Source organism: Durio zibethinus, unplaced genomic scaffold, assembly GCF_047325235.1.
Source record: "Durio zibethinus cultivar Kanyao isolate XHJ-2024 unplaced genomic scaffold, ASM4732523v1 HiC_scaffold_3, whole genome shotgun sequence".
NCBI lineage: Eukaryota > Viridiplantae > Streptophyta > Magnoliopsida > Malvales > Malvaceae > Durio > Durio zibethinus.
Genome location: NW_028323044.1, coordinates 9,622,939 through 9,627,938, shown reverse-complemented (window position 1 = coordinate 9,627,938; position 5,000 = coordinate 9,622,939).

Sequence of the window (5,000 nt, the reverse complement as noted above, 5' to 3'; positions counted from 1 at the left end):
TGCCGATGGTGTTCGGGGCAACCGCCCGCACCAGGGCCCTGCGTGTGCCGATGGTGCTGGGGGCAACCGCCCGCACCAGGGCCCAGCGTGTGCCGATGGTGCTGGGGGCAAGCGCCCGCACCAGGGCCCAGCGTGTGCCGATGGTGGTCGAGGCAAGCGCCCGCACCAGTGCCCAGCGTGTGCCGATGGTGGTCGAGGCAAGCGCCCGCACCAGGGCCCAGCGTGTGCCGATGGTGCTGGGGGCAAGCGCCCGCCCCAGGGCCCAGCGTGTGTCGATGGTTATCGGGGCAACCGGCCGCACCAGGGCCCAGGGTCTGCCGATGGTGCTCGAGGCAACCGCCCGCACCAAGGCTCAGCATGTGCCGATTGTGATCGAGGCAACAACCCACACCAGGGCCCAGCTTGTGCCGATGGCGGTCGAGGCAAGTGCCCGTACCGAAGGGCAGCCTATGCCGATGATGGTCGATGCATGTGCCATCACCATGCGTCATCATGTGCCATTGATGGTCGAGGCCTTGGCCGAAGTTCGATTTTGAGCCACGGTGCCCATGCTTGGCTCCAGCATGTGCTGGTGCCGCATTTTTTTCACTCGGGACAGCATCGCCGGAGCATCGCCGGAGTACCGCCGGAGAACCTGACCGGCGGCATTGGGGTTCCGGCGATTGGGAGGGGGGCCGGGGGGGTGTGCGCACATGATGTGCGATGGGTGCTGGTACTTGGCCTTGTGTTGGCCCCCTATCCCTCATCAAACCTCTGAGAATTCACACCCCCTTAAAGAGCATTTGAGATTTTACAGGTTTGCTACCAGTAGCCGTTAAAGTGTCTGAAATGGGGACACTTTTTTCAAACGGTCACAAAATCTTCTCTACTTCGAGTTTTTAGCTGAATTTTTTTGTGCATGCCAACAAAAATATAAGGATCATGCCTACAAAATTTGGGGCCAAAAATCCTTATAAAAAAATTTTAAAAAATCCCGAACCGCAAAAAGTTTCAAAAATCATGAAAAATAGAAAACGAGTCATCTTCCAACGAAACTTCACGTGAAGGCTTAGGGGACCATTGTATGAATTTACAAGCCATAAAAATGGCATTGGCACGGCAGAAATTTGAAGATGTGCCTAAACCCACCAGGGCCCAGCGTGTGCCGATGGTGCTCGAGGCAACCGCCCGCACCAGGGCCCAGCGTGTGCCGATGGTGCTCGAGGCAAGCGCCCGCACCAGGGCCCAGCGTGTGCCGACGGTGGTCGAGGCAACCGCCCGCACCAGGGCCGATAGTGTGCCGATGGTGCTCGAGGCAACCTGTCGCACCAGGGCCCAGCGTGTGCCGATGGTGATCGAGGCAACCTGCCGCACCAGGGCCCAGCGTGTGCCGATGCTGGTCGAGGCAAGCGCCCGCACCAGCGCCCAGCGTGTGCCGATGGTGCTCGAGGCAACCGACCGCACCAGGGCCCAGCGTGTGCCGATGGTGCTCGAGGCAACCTGCCGCACCAGGGCCCAGCGTGTGCCGATGGCGCTCGAGGCAAGCTCCCGCACCAGGGCCCAGCGTGTGCCGATGGTGCTCGAGGCAACCTGCCGCACCAGGGCCCAGCGTGTGCCGATGGTGCTCGAGGCAACCTGCCGCACCAGGGCCCAGCGTGTGCGGATGGTGCTCGAGGCAAGCGCCCGCACCAGGGCCCAGCGTGTGCCGATGGTGGTCGAGGCAACCGCCCGCACCAGGGCCCAGCGTGTGCCGATGGTGGTCGAGGCAACCTGCCGCACCAGGGCCCAGCGTGTGCCGATGGTGCTCGAGGCAACCTGCCGCACCAGGGCCCAGCGTGTGCCGATGGTGCTCGAGGCAACCGACCGCACCAGGGCCCAGCGTGTGCCGATGGTGGTCGAGGCAACCGCCCGCACCAGGGCCCAGCGTGTGCCGATGGTGGTCGAGGCTGCCGATGATGGTCGAGGCAACCTGCCGCACCAGGGCCCAGCGTGTGCCGATGGTGCTCGAGGCAACCGACCGCACCAGGGCCCAGCGTGTGCCGATGGTGCTCGAGGCAAGCGCCCGCACCAGGGCCCAGCGTGTGCCGATGGTGGTCGAGGCAACCTGCCGCACCAGGGCCCAGCGTGTGCCGATGGTGGTCGAGGCAAGCGCCCGCACCAGGGCCCAGCGTGTGCCGATGGTGGTCGAGGCAAGCGCCCGCACCAGGGCCCAGCGTGTGCCGATGGTGGTCGAGGCAACCTGCCGCACCAGGGCCCAGCGTGTGCCGATGGTGCTCGAGGCAACCGACCGCACCAGGGCCCAGCGTGTGCCGATGGTGCTCGAGGCAACCTGCCGCACCAGGGCCCAGCGTGTGCCGATGGCGCTCGAGGCAAGCTCCCGCACCAGGGCCCAGCGTGTGCCGATGGTGCTCGAGGCAACCTGCCGCACCAGGGCCCAGCGTGTGCCGATGGTGCTCGAGGCAAGCGCCCGCACCAGGGCCCAGCGTGTGCCGACGGTGGTCGAGGCAACCGCCCGCACCAGGGCCGATAGTGTACCGATGGTGCTCGAGGCAACCTGTCGCACCAGGGCCCAGCGTGTGCCGATGGTGATCGAGGCAACCTGCCGCACCAGGGCCCAGCGTGTGCCGATGCTGGTCGAGGCAAGCGCCCGCACCAGCGCCCAGCGTGTGCCGATGGTGCTCGAGGCAACCGACCGCACCAGGGCCCAGCGTGTGCCGATGGGGCTCGAGGCAACCTGCCGCACCAGGGCCCAGCGTGTGCCGATGGCGCTCGAGGCAAGCTCCCGCACCAGGGCCCAGCGTGTGCCGATGGTGCTCGAGGCAACCTGCCGCACCAGGGCCCAGCGTGTGCCGATGGTGCTCGAGGCAACCTGCCGCACCAGGGCCCAGCGTGTGCGGATGGTGCTCGAGGCAAGCGCCCGCACCAGGGCCCAGCGTGTGCCGATGGTGGTCGAGGCAACCGCCCGCACCAGGGCCCAGCGTGTGCCGATGGTGGTCGAGGCAACCTGCCGCACCAGGGCCCAGCGTGTGCCGATGGTGCTCGAGGCAACCTGCCGCACCAGGGCCCAGCGTGTGCCGATGGTGCTCGAGGCAACCGACCGCACCAGGGCCCAGCGTGTGCCGATGGTGGTCGAGGCAACCGCCCGCACCAGGGCCCAGCGTGTGCCGATGGTGGTCGAGGCTGCCGATGATGGTCGAGGCAACCTGCCGCACCAGGGCCCAGCGTGTGCCGATGGTGCTCGAGGCAACCGACCGCACCAGGGCCCAGCGTGTGCCGATGGTGCTCGAGGCAAGCGCCCGCACCAGGGCCCAGCGTGTGCCGATGGTGGTCGAGGCAACCTGCCGCACCAGGGCCCAGCGTGTGCCGATGGTGGTCGAGGCAAGCGCCCGCACCAGGGCCCAGCGTGTGCCGATGGTGGTCGAGGCAAGCGCCCGCACCAGGGCCCAGCGTGTGCCGATGGTGGTCGAGGCAACCTGCCGCACCAGGGCCCAGCGTGTGCCGATGGTGCTCGAGGCAACCGACCGCACCAGGGCGGAGCGTGTGCCGATGGTGGTCGAGGCAAGCGCCCGCACCAGGGCCCAGCGTGTGCCGATGGTGGTCGAGGCAACCTGCCGCACCAGGGCCCAGCGTGTGCCGATGGTGCTCGAGGCAACCGACCGCACCAGGGCGGAGCGTGTGCCGATGGTGGTCGAGGCAAGCGCCCGCACCAGGGCCCAGCGTGTGCCGATGGTGGTCGAGGCTGCCGATGGTGGTCGAGGCAACCTGCCGCACCAGGGCCGAGCGTGTGCCGATGGTGCTCGAGGCAACCGGCCGCACCAGGGCCCAGCGTGTGCCGATGGTGGTCGAGGCAAGCTGCCGCACCAGGGCCCAGCGTGTGCCGATGGTGTTCGAGGCAACCGACCGCACCAGGGCCCAGCGTGTGCCGATGGTGCTCGAGGCAACCTGCCGCACCAGGGCCCAGCGTGTGCCGATGGTGGTCGAGGCAACCTGCCGCACCAGGGCCCAGCGTGTGCCGATGGTGGTCGAGGCAAGCGCCCGCACCAGGGCCCAGCGTGTGCCGATGGTGGTCGAGGCAACCGACCGCACCAGGGCCCAGCGTGTGCCGATGGTGCTCGAGGCAACCGGCCGCACCAGGGCCCAGCGTGTGTCGATGGTGGTCGAGGCAAGCGCCCGCACCAGGGCCCAGCGTGTGCCGATGGTGGTCGAGGCAACCGCCCGCACCAGGGCCCAGCGTGTGCCGATGGTGCTCGAGGCAACCGACCGCACCAGGGCCGAGCGTGTGCCGATGGTGGTCGAGGCAAGCGCCCGCACCAGGGCCCAGCGTGTGCCGATGGTGGTCGAGGCAACCTGTCGCACCAGGGCCCAGCGTGTGCCGATGGTGGTCGAGGCAAGCGCCCGCACCAGGGCCCAACGTGTGCCGATGGTGCTGGGGGCAACCGCCCGCACCAGGGCCCAGCGTGTGCCGATGGTGATCGAGGCAGGCGCCCGCACCAGGGCCCAGCGTGTGCCGATGGTGGTCGAGGCAAGCGCCCGCACCAGTGCCCAGCGTGTGCCGATGGTGGTCGAGGCAAGCGCCCGCACCAGGGCCCAGCTTTTGCCGATGGTGATCGAGGCAACCGGCCGCTCCAGGGCCCAGCGTGTGCCGATGGTTATCGGGGCAACCGGCCGCACCAGGGCCCAGGGTCTGCCGATGGTGCTCGAGGCAACCGCCCGCACCAAGGCTCAGCATGTGCCGCTGGTGATCGAGGCAACAACCCACACCAGGGCCCAGCTTGTGCCGATGGCGGTCGAGGCAGGTGCCCGTACCGAAGGGCAGCCTATGCCGATGATGGTCGATGCATGTGCCATCACCATGCGTCATCATGTGCCATTGATGGTCGAGGCCTTGGCCGGAGTTCGATTTTGAGCCACGGTGCCCATGCTTGGCTCCAGCATGTGCTGGTGCCGCATTTTTTTCACTCGGGACAGCATCGCCGGAGCATCGCCGGAGTACCGCCGGAGTACCGCCGGAGAACCTGACC